The sequence below is a fragment of the Dendropsophus ebraccatus genome, chromosome 8 (genome assembly GCF_027789765.1).
Source record: "Dendropsophus ebraccatus isolate aDenEbr1 chromosome 8, aDenEbr1.pat, whole genome shotgun sequence".
Lineage (NCBI taxonomy): Eukaryota > Metazoa > Chordata > Amphibia > Anura > Hylidae > Dendropsophus > Dendropsophus ebraccatus.
In genome coordinates, this window is record NC_091461.1 from 3177266 (window position 1) to 3188878 (window position 11613).

At 42.6% G+C, this 11613-nt stretch overlaps 4 non-coding genes across 4 annotated transcripts; all 4 read right to left on the minus strand.

The window, feature by feature from the left end:
- Window positions 1-7139: 7139 nt before the first annotated feature.
- TRNAL-UAA (transfer RNA leucine (anticodon UAA)) lies at window positions 7140-7213 on the minus strand. The gene has a single exon. It is a non-coding gene; the product is annotated as a tRNA-Leu (tRNA).
- A 906-nt stretch (window positions 7214-8119) lies between these two features.
- On the minus strand, window positions 8120-8192 carry TRNAT-UGU (transfer RNA threonine (anticodon UGU)). The gene has a single exon. It is a non-coding gene; the product is annotated as a tRNA-Thr (tRNA).
- A 1479-nt stretch (window positions 8193-9671) lies between these two features.
- TRNAT-UGU (transfer RNA threonine (anticodon UGU)) lies at window positions 9672-9744 on the minus strand. The gene has a single exon. It is a non-coding gene; the product is annotated as a tRNA-Thr (tRNA).
- Window positions 9745-10974: 1230 nt separating this feature from the next.
- Window positions 10975-11047, minus strand: TRNAT-UGU (transfer RNA threonine (anticodon UGU)). The gene has a single exon. It is a non-coding gene; the product is annotated as a tRNA-Thr (tRNA).
- Window positions 11048-11613: the final 566 nt, after the last annotated feature.

The window sequence follows — 11613 nt, forward strand, 5'->3', positions numbered from 1 at the left end:
GAATTTTTCCCCTGTGATGAGGCTACTGTCGTCTGCCTTACGAGGGTTTTTTTTTGCCTTCCTCTGGATCAACACAGGTTGAGTTTGATGGACACCTGTCATTTCCAACCTTATAAACTAATAATTGGCCTAATACCCCCAAATAAATTAGAATTGTCCCTTTTCCCCAGCTAAATAGGTATGGCCGCCATTCCCATTAGAGGATGCCATGATGCAATTACAAAGCCTCTGTGCGGCCAGGACAGTAGAAACCCCCCACAAGTGACCCCATTCTGGAAACTACACCCCATAAGGAATCTAACAAGGGGGGCAGCGGGGATATGGCCCCCTGGTGACGGCCACATTTGGGACGTGAAAATGAAAGAAATTGTATTTTTTATTTTCTCGGCACATGTTCTACGTAAGTGCCCGTCACCAGTGGGGTCCATATGCTCACTGCACCCCTTGTTGGATTCCTTATGGGGTGTAGTTTCCAGAATGGGGTCACTTGTCGGGGGTTTCTACTGTCCTGGCAGCACAGGAGCTTTGTAATTGCGACATGGCCTCCATCCTCCATTCCAGCCTCTAAATGGCGCTCTGTCCCTTTGGTGACTTGCCCTGTGCCCATATGGCACATTATGTCCACATGTGGGGTATTTTCGTACTCAGGGGAAATTACCCTACACGTTTTGTGTTCATTTTCTTTTTTAACCCCTTGTGGAAATGGAAAAAAATCAAGGCTAGACCAACATTTAGTGTAATTTTTGTAAAATTTTTACTCTAAATCATTAATCTTGTCATGTTTTTTCATTTTCACAAGGGGTTAAAAGATAAAAAAAACATTTAATGTGTAGAGCAATTTCCCCTGAGTTTGGAAATACCCCACATGTGGACATAAAGCGCCATGCGGGTGCAGGGTAAGCCTCCGAAGGGAAGAAGCGCCATTTGGTTTTTGAAGGCTGGATTTGGATGGAATGGATTTCGAGGGGCCATGTTGCATTCAAAAGGCCCCTGTGTTGCCAAGACAGTTGAAACCCCCCACAAGTGACCCCATTATGGAAACTGCACCCCTCAAGGAATGTAACAAGGGGTGTAGTGAGCATATGGACCCCACGGGTGACGGACACAAATGTGGAACAATGTGGCGTGAAAATGAAGTATTACATTTTTTACACTATAATGTTGGTTTAGCCTTGAATATATCATTTTCACAAGGGGTTAAAAGAGGAGAAAAAAAACTAAATGTGTAGCGCAATTTCCCCCGAGTCCGTAAATACCCCACATGTGGACATAAAGCGCCATGCGGGTGCAGGGCAAGCCTCCGAAGGGAACGAGCACCATTTCGTTTTTGAAGGCTGGATTTGGATGGAATGGATTTTGAGGGGCCATGTTGCATTCAAAAGGCCTCTGTGTTGCCAAGACAGTTGAAACCCCCACAAGTGACCCCATTATGGAAACTACACCCCTCAGGGAATGTAACAAGGGGTGTAGTGAGCATATGGACCCCACTGGTGACGGGCACAAATGTGGAACAATGTGGCGTGAAAATGAAATATTACATTTTTTACACTATAATGTTGGTTTAGCCTTGAATTTATCATTTTCACAAGGGGTTAAAAGAGAAAAAAACACACAATATGTGTAGAGCAATTTCCCCCGAGTCCGTAAATACCCCACATGTGGACATAAAGCGCCATGTGGGCGCAGGGCAAGCCTCCGAAGGGAAGGAGCGCCATTTGGATTTTGGAGGTTGGATTTGGCTAGAATGGATGATGAACGCCATGTCACATTTACAGAGCCCTCCTGCTGCCAAAACACTGGAAACCCCCCACAAGTGACCCCATTCTGGAAACTGCACCCCTCAAGGAATCTAACAAGGGGTGCAGTGAGGATATGGACCCCTTGATGACGGGCACATTTGTGCCATGAAAGTGAAAAAATGAAATTTTTCCCTTTCACGTCACATTGTTCCACATTTGTGCCCGTCACCAGTGGGGTCCATATGCTCACTGCACCCCTTGTTAGATTCCTTGAGGGGTGTAGTTTCCAGAATGGAATCACTTGTGGGGGGTTTCCAGTGTTTTGGCAGCACGAGGGCTCTGTAAATGCGACATGGCCCTTGAAATCCTTTTCAGTGAAATTCAGCTTCCAAAAGCCAATTGGCGCTCCTTCCCTTTGGAGGCTCGTCCTGCGCCCCCTTGGCACTCTATCGCCACATGTGGGGTATTTCTGTACTCGGGAGAAACTGCGCTACACATTTTTTGTCTTTTTTTGCCTCTTATCCCTTTAAGAAAATGAAAAATTGAAGGCTAGAACAACGTTTTAGTGTAAAAAATAAATTTTTCTTTTTTCACGCCATATTGTTCGGAAAATCTGTGAAGCACCTGTGGGGTCCAGATCCTCACCGCACCCCTTGTTACATTCCTTGAGGGGTGTAGTTTTCTAAATGGTGTCCCTTTAGGGGTGTTTTTTAGGTTTTGACACCCCAGAGCCTCTGCCAACCTGAAGTGGTACAGTCAAAAATGACCAAATATAACGGAGGCGTTGAAATTCACTAGGCGCTCCCTTATATCTGAGGCTTGTGGTTGCGTCAAATAGCGCAATAGGGCCACATATGGGGTATTTCTATAAACTGCAGAAACGGGGCAATAATTATTGGGGTGCATTTCTCTGGTAATAGGTTTATAATTATGAAAAATATTGGATTACAATAAAATCTCTGCACAGAAAATTAAAATTTTCAAATTCCTTACACACTTGGCTTTTATTTCTGTGACTCCCCTAAAGGGTTTAAACACTTTCTGGATGTGCTTTTGCAGAGTTTGGGGGGTGCAGTTTCTGAAATGGGGTGCTTTGTGGGGCTTTCTAACATACAGGCCCCTCAAATACACTTTAAACCTGAACAGGTCCCTAAAAATATCTGATTTTGAAATTTTACTGAAAATTTGGAAATTTGCTGCTAATGTTTTAAGCTTCCTATCGTCTAAAAAAAATGAAAGATAGTTTAATAAATGCCGCCAACATAAAGTAGACATGTTGCTAATGCTATTTAATATATAATTTATGTGGTATAACCACTTTCTGTATACGCAAAGAAGTTTCAAAGTTGGAAAAATGCATTTTTTCACATTTTTTCACCTTATTTGGGTTTTTTTCATAAAGATTTGTTATGAGTATCGACTCCAATTTACCAGAAATGTAAAGTACAATATGTCACGAGAAAACAATCTCAGAATCAGCCGGATAGGTAAAAGCATCCCGAAGTTATTAATGACTAAAGTGACACTGGTCATATTCATAAAATTTGTCTCTGTCATTAAGGCCATTTCAGGCTCTGTCCTTAAGGGGTTAATAGGAGTAGCACTGCTAGATATACTGTGTTTTGTGTTTCTGTACGCTGTATTCAGCATCCCAACTACCTCTCACCAGGTGTAAGCTTGGCGGGGGAACTCTAGATAGTTATTTTGAAATAATGGCCGTTATCTGCCATTAAATGACGGCCATCCACTCAATTTTAACAGTGTGCAAATATAGCCTTTCTGTGTTTTCATTCCACTCCTGGTTTTGATTGCAAAATACTGGGCAAAAATACTGTTTGGGAATATAAATTAATTGCACGCCTGAACTGGAGTTGTTGTCTCTGGAAAAAAGTGGCCAAAACACTGGATAACCCCTTTAACGCTCGGCTGTGCTAAATATTCCTATGTAGGAGGAGGAATGGGCAGGAGAGACGGGAGAGTCTGTGGAGCCTCGGTTGCAAGTCTCAAAACACGGGAATAGCCAGATATCCTTAGCCTGTTGCCACGGGGTGCCTCCATGATTGGGAGAGCACCACACCACCCTGATAGGTAACCCCTTAAGTCCCACTCGGTTGTGAGTATTGGAACATAAATAGGGAAACAACAGAGTGGCCCCTTTTGTGTCAAAGTCTAACTCAAGGTGTGAGTATTGCGACATAACGAAAGCTTGCCAAGGCAGGCATCCATCCACAGACAGCTGTTTCGCGATATTTGCCCCTCGTCAGTGTGGAGCAGGATTCTGGCTAGTTGGGGCAATGGCAAATCAACCAACAAAACACAGTAATCACTGAACTCAAGGCGATCAGTGAAAAAATTCCAATGAAGTACTCAGTCAAGAGTCTCCAATTAAATATACAAAGCAAGAGTCCGTGGAGCCTCAGTTGCGAGTCTCAAAACATTGGAATAGCCAGATATTCCTAGCCTGTTGCCACGGGGTGCCTCCATGATAGGTAGCCCCTTAAGTGCGAGTATTGGAACATAAATAGGGAAACAACAGGGTGGCCCCTTCTGTGTCAAAGTCTAACTCAAGGTGCGAGTATTGCGTCATGACAAGGGGTTGCCAAAGCAGGCATCCATCCACATCTACTGCTATGGAGAAAGAAGCAGAGCACACTGTGGCCCAGGAATCCGTATCTGAGGTTGGCAGCGATCAGTTGGGTGAGAGGGGTCGTACCCCACAAGGTTGTTCTTTTGTCTAAATTATTGTTTTATGCTTTTTAGGAGGGTTCCAAAAAACTAAAAGTAAGAAAGAATGTGCTATTTTCAGAAGGAAATTGTATTCCTCCTATTCAAAATCCTTATGTAATGCTTGTTTGACTAAGTTTATGCAGGAGGAGTCTCCATCTTTTATGACAAGTGTTAAGTAAGATTTATTTTATTTTTTTTGGTCTTCTAGGTCTATTTAGAAAATATATTTTTTCGTATTTTTATATGGTTACCTTGCAGAACACTTCATTAGAGACGAGAATAAGGCAGCACTCTCTAAGGATAAGCAATCCACTTCAAGGCAGCCTGTTGTGTCCGTGCTTTCCCCCTCTAGCCTGGTATCTCCTCAAAGTACAGATCTTCTGATAAAGAGCTTTCTAGTAAACCGGTATTTCCTGTAGAGAATGTGGACGCTTTGTTTAAGGCTATTATATATATACTATGAAGGTGGAAGACTACAAGGAACTTTTGTCGGTTCAACACAAGATGTGTGAGGGACTTGCTCCTAAGAAAAAGATTTTTTTTTCCCATTGCATAAGACTATTTAAGAGTTAACAGAGAGAATGGAAAAAACCTGATAGAATTTTTTTTTGTCCCTAGAACCCTCAGGCGTAAATACCCCTTTGAGGAGACAGACTGAATTTTGAGATAGACCTCTAATGGTGGGCCTGCCAGTAGCTACAATTTCCAGGAAGTTGCTCTTCCATTTGAGGACACAGGCCTATTAACCCCTAGATGACCCTGGGCATAAGGGCTTATGTGGGTATCTAGGTAAAAATAATGCAAGTGCTATGGCCTTTTAAGCACAAGGAGGAAAAAACGAAAACGCAAAAATTTTAATTGGCCCGGTCCTCTAAGGGTTAAAAGATCCCATGGATAAGAGAGCAGATGGATTCTTGGGAAAAAAGCTGGGGGGCGGCAGCTGCGGTCTTTAACCCCTTAGCGACCCATGACGTACCTGGTACGTCATGGTGCCGCGGGGGGTGTTCAGAGCGGGGTCCCACCGGGACCCTGCTCTGAACGGCACCAATCCCGGCTGCAATCTGCAGCCGGGCAGTGCCTCTATTAGGCGGCGCGGGTCCCGTTGCCGCGCCAGCTAATTAAGCACTTCAATGCAGCTGTCAAACCTGACAGCTGCATTGAAGTGCTTTATGCACAACATCCCTGGTGTCTAGTGGCACGGATCTCCCCCCCGCGATGCGATCGCAGGGGGGAGATCCGTTCTTCGGCCCGTGCCGGGCCTCAGCGTTGGAATGACGCAGGCCATAGCAATCTATGACCGATCTGATGGATCTTTGCTGTGTATATACACAGCATTGATCTCTATGAGAGATCAGTGCTTTGTATATACAAGTCCCCCAGGGGGACTTCTAGTTTATGTAAAAAAAAAAGTAAAAGTTTTTAGTAATAAAAAAATCCCCTTCCCTAATAAGTAAATAAACATATTTGGTATCGCCGCGCATGTAATCGCCCAAACTATTAATTAATCACATTACTGATCTCGCACGGTAAACGGCGTAAGCGCAAAAAAATTCCAAAGTGCAAAATTGCACATTTTTGGTCGCATCAAATCCAGAAAAAATGTAATAAAAAGTGATCAAAAAGTCGTATATGCGCAATCAAGGTACCAATAGAAAGTAAACATCATGGCGCTAAAAACTGACACCTGACACAGCCCCCATAGACCAAGCGTTATAAGCCGGGGAATGGAGAGATTTTAAGGAACATATATTAGTTAACAATGGTTTGAATTTTTTACAAGCCATCACATAATATAAAAGTTATACATGTTACATATCGTTGTAATCGTAACAACTTGAGGAACATGACATAACAAGTCAGTTTTACCATAGGGCGAACGGCGTAAATGCAAAACTCCCCGAAATCAATTGGACAGCGCAAATGATTTTTTTCCGGTTTCGCAGCATATTTTATGGAAAAATAATGCCTGTCATTGCAAAGTACAATTTGTTTTGCAAAAAATAAGCGCTCAAATAAGTCTCTAGGTGAATAAATGCAAGCATTATGGACTTTTAAACATAAAATGGAAAAAGCAAAAGCGCAAAAACGAAAATTGGCTTTGACCTTAAGGCCCCGTTCCCACTGAGCAAAGGTAGCGGAATTCCTTTGCCTCCCGCTCATAATGGGAGTCTATGGGAGGCGCGCGCTCCTGCTCTGTAGGCTAATGGCATTCCGCGGCAGACAATTCCGTCGCAGAATTCCGCTACCTTTGCTCAGTGGGAACGGGGCCTTTGGGGTTAAGCCTGTAGTAGCTTCTACTTTGCTACTTCAAATCTAACATTAGAGATTGTACTCTAGAAGATTTAATTAAGTCTTTCAGTCTGTACTTCATAAGAAAGTGTTGGTTTCGGTCTTGACTGCAGAGGTAGGAAAGGGGTTCCATTTGACTCTGTTTTTGGTAAGGAAGCCCAACGGCTCCTTCTGCACGATTATAAATCTCAGGGACCTGAACCATCACTTTCAAAGGACTGTTTTATGACCACATTAGACCTCAGAGACTCATAGTTTCATGTTCTGATATTTCCGGGTCACCAAAAGTTCCAGTTCTCCCCTTTGCTGTTTGTCAGACTCCCAGGGCCTTCACCAAGGTTGTAGCAGAGGTGATGGCACACATAAGAGAGCAAGATTAAGGGGAGGCCCCAGCGAGAATTGAACTCGCGACCCCCTGGTTTTTAGGACCAGTGCTCTAACTACTGAGCTATGGAGGCAACATGTGACTGATAAATTTATAAGATAAAGTAGAGCCAAGCAGCTGTTAAAAATAATTACATGACAAAGTTCAGACTCTCATGAAACCTATATGAACTGTTCATGTAGAAGCTAATAGGCAAAGTTTGAAAACTAAATATTTAGTATTAGGGAAAACGTTAAAATAACTAACAGGGTGACTTGGCAAGCAGAACATATTATGGAAGTTCAAGATTAGAGATGAGCGAACAGGTATGGGTTCGAGTCCATCCGAACCCGAACGTTTGGCATTTGATTATCTGGGGCTGCTGAACTTGGATAAAGCTCTAAGGTTGTCTGGAAAACATGGATACAGCCAATGACTATATCCATGATTTCCACATAGCCTTAGGGCTTTATCCAAGTTCAGCAGCCACCGCTAATCAAATGCTGAATGTTTGGGTTCGGATGGACTCGAGCATGCTCAAGGTTTGCTCATCTGTATTCAAGATATATGTGCTGTTTCAGCACAACATTTATGGTCTTGGTGGGAAACTTTTTTTTTTAATATATAGATTACTTTGTAACTTTATTAAAATTTAATGTCAATTTTTTTTTTAATTTATACATCATTTTACATTTAGTGGCAGTAAGAGGCGACACGGCCTATCTGCTGCCACCAACCTTATGTCAGGTACTACTGGGCTGTCTAAGCTAAGTTCCTGGTTCCCTTCTCTGGGCCAGCACTGCAACATGCAATCGATACAGAGCAAGGAACTCACAAAAATGGTGCTTGCTGCGTGTATGGGTAATGTTTGTGGACCAGTAGTGAGCATAATGTCAGATACATTGGGGGGGGGGGGGGTTGTTTGTCACATTATTGGTATGTAAGAGACTACTTTTACTCATTTATCCAGTAGATGCTGCTATAATACAAAATACACTTGAGGCCCCAGCGAGAATTGAACTCGCGACCCCTGGTTTACAAGACCAGTGCTCTAACCACTGAGCTATGGAGCCTTTTGCATGTGCATACGAGTCTAGAGTTATCCTGCGTGGTAGCACAACACCCAGCTTACTGCAAACAGGTAACAATGTCTGAAAGTTCATGTACTAGTATGGACTGTTTGCTTACTAATATGTACACTGACATGTAAAGTTTGAAGACTAAAATATTTACTACATACTACATATTATTGCTCCTCTGCTGATTGTTGTCTTTTGTCAGATAATTGCTCTAAGAATGCCTTAAAGCGCAACTGTCATTTCAGGGCCATTTTTCTGAAAACATTAAATATCAACAGTACAAGCGATTTTAAGAAACTCTGTAATAGGTTTTATGTACTAAAAGAGTTTCCTTCTGTAGTGAAAAAGCAATCTCCCAGCCTCCCCCCTCACATCAAATGAAGCAGGATTTCTGTCTCCATTATGTGGCTATGGAGAGGGGAGGCGCTGTTAGGAGTGAGTGAGCACGGAGCAGTCCTGCACAGCACAACACCCTGCAATCTTCTCTCAGTAAGTTCACAGATAAGCACTGACCTTTCTGACACCTGAATTTAGCATTTTAGGTGCCCAGAGAGTCTACAAACAGCTGACCTTCATGTCACCTCTTCCTGCTCCCTCATCTCCCTCAGCCCCTCCCCCCTCCATAGGCTTACAATGGAGAGAGCAGAGCCCGTCTTCACTGGCTTCTCTGTAATGAAGACGTGTTTGCCTGATAATGCACAGATAAGAAGTCAGGGGGGAGGCTGGGAAATTGCTTCTTGAGTACAGAAGGAGGCTTTTTTGGCTGATGAAACCTATTATAGAGTTTCTTAAAATCGCTTATACTACTGATTTCTGCAATAAAAAAAACATGACCGTTACGCTTTAAGAAAATGGAGCATGCCGCTTGTCTGGCTGGGTATTTTTCATAGAACAATAGTGGACTCTATAGGGGGAGTCATTCATCCACTCCATGCATAGTTTATATATATACGGATGATTTGCGATTTTGGAACTCCCAGCATCACGCTCCAAAGTTCAAATCTTTTTGCACACGGTAACATGAAGATTTAAACTTTAGGGCGTTCAGAATTCCAGGCCATAGCACATCGTCAGTGTTAATGCCCCCTAAAGGCCCTATTACATGGAACGATTATCGGCCGATAATCGTCCCGTGTAATAGAAAGCAATGTTCAGCCGACATGAACGATGTTGGCTGATTGTTACAGATGTTTGTCTTTCAACATGTTTAAAGACAAACGACTTCGATAGCAACGAACTGCTATACTCTATGGGATGCCTGGACGATCTAGCGATCACCTGGGCAGCCCCCAAACCCCTCCCCTTGCTCGCTGCTGCTACGTGTAAAAGCGCTGATAGCGATCGTTTGCTCCTCCAGTCCCCCTGGTAATAGGGGCTCAAGGACAGACAGACAATGGTTTTACCTTATATGTATGTTGGGGATTGTTTTCACTCATTGAGCCCACAAGTATAACTGAATTCAAAAGTTAGATGAGGCCCCAGCGAGAATTGAACTCGCGACCCCTGGTTTACAAGACCAGTGCTCTAACCACTGAGCTATGGAGCCTTTTACATGTACAAATGAGTCTAGAGTTATCCTGGAAGGCGTGGTAGCACAACACCCAGCTTACTGCAAACAGGAAACAATGTCTGAAAGTTCATGTACTAGTATGGACTGTTTGCTTACTAATATGTACACTGACATGTAAAGTTTGAAGACTAAAATGAAACATTAGTTTCAGATCACTGAGTTAAAATTAAAGATGAGTGAATTTTCAGTAAGGTCTTATTCACATATCCTGTAATCTACAGATCCGTATTTCCGTATTCGACTTAGTGCACATTGTTGTCTATTGAGCTATTCGCATGATCAGTAGATTACAAGGATGCAAACCAATGCTGAAAAACAGTGATCTATGCTATGCTATGGCATAGCATAGATCAGTACATGCAATCTGATGATTGCATATTTTACTGTAAAATTAAAGTATAATAAAAAAAAGTTTTTAATATACCCCCTTGCCCATTATAAAACTAAAAATATATATTTTTTAAATAAATAAACATATTATATATCACAGTGTGCGGAATTGTCCAATCTATTAAAATATAACATCATTCCCACACGGTGAACAGCGTAAAGGGGAAAAAAACACCATGATTGCCGATTTAAAAAAAATTATATATCAGACAAATTTATAAAAAAGCGATCAAATTTTTGTGTTACACCAATATATTAATAAAAGCAAGAAATCGTGGCGCAAAAAATGACACCCCAAACAGCCCTGTAGATGGAAAAATAAAAGTGCTATGGCTCTTAGAAGGCGAGGAGAAACATTGCATTAACTTGACCCGGACATCCGTGCATCAATGGGCTCTGTCTTGAAGGGGTTAACTATGTTACTATGTCTTTCTGTTGTCTGGGAGAACATGGAAAGGTGATTTTCTGCAATTCTTTTATTGATGTTGGTGCTGTGCAGCTGCCTGTGTTACTAAAGTGCCGTGCCTGTGTGGTCCAGAGTCATGGATGGGCTTAGTCTGGCAGTAGTGGTGCAGCTTGACTTTTGTCCTCTGAACCCGTCACTTACGACAGAATTGGCTGCCAGTATAGGGTATGTGAGGCTGTCGTGACCATACACTAACAGATGATGGAAGATCACTGCCTGACCCCTTTGTTATCCCAGAAATAAGCCGCTGCCAGATAAGTGCAGAGAGCCGTAGTGTCTTATTAGTCTATATGCAATTGATTACTTTTTCTCAGTGACCCAGCAGTGTAAAACAATAGAAAATGCAGGTCAGGCCCCAGCGAGAATTGAACTCGCGACCCCTGGTTTACAAGACCAGTGCTCTAACCACTGAGCTATGGAGCCTCTCATGTGTACATTTTTGACTGCTGAGTCTAGAACTGTCTAAGCTTGGTCAACAATGTCGAGCTACACCCTGGTTACAGCAAACAGTTGAAAATGACAGCCACTCCTGTCTTGGGAAGCAATGACGGACAGCTAATATGCTATAATATACCTGAGCCAAGTATAAACAGTGAGTCAAGAGCCAGATGTAAAACAGGTTGTGTAGTGGAAAATATTAATGAGAAAGACATGAAAGGAGATCTTAAGAAACATGTTAAGGTGTGCTCAAGAAAGAACTAGGAGACTTATTAAAGGGGTATTGCCATAATTTTCTTATGGTAGATGGTAAAGTGAATGACGTGTGATTGTGTGAGAGTGCAGCAGAACACATCTGTGGTACAGACCTAACCCATGCAGCCATGTCATGATTCACTACAAGCCTTCCTAGAGTGCATTGTATTGCTAATGTGTCCATGTACATAAATAAGGCTCAACAGTGACTTATGTGGCCGGGATGAATTGGTAGCCAAAAACTACTGCTCCATTCTGCTTTCAGCTCTGGCAGATAGTCTTTGAAGGGACTTCTA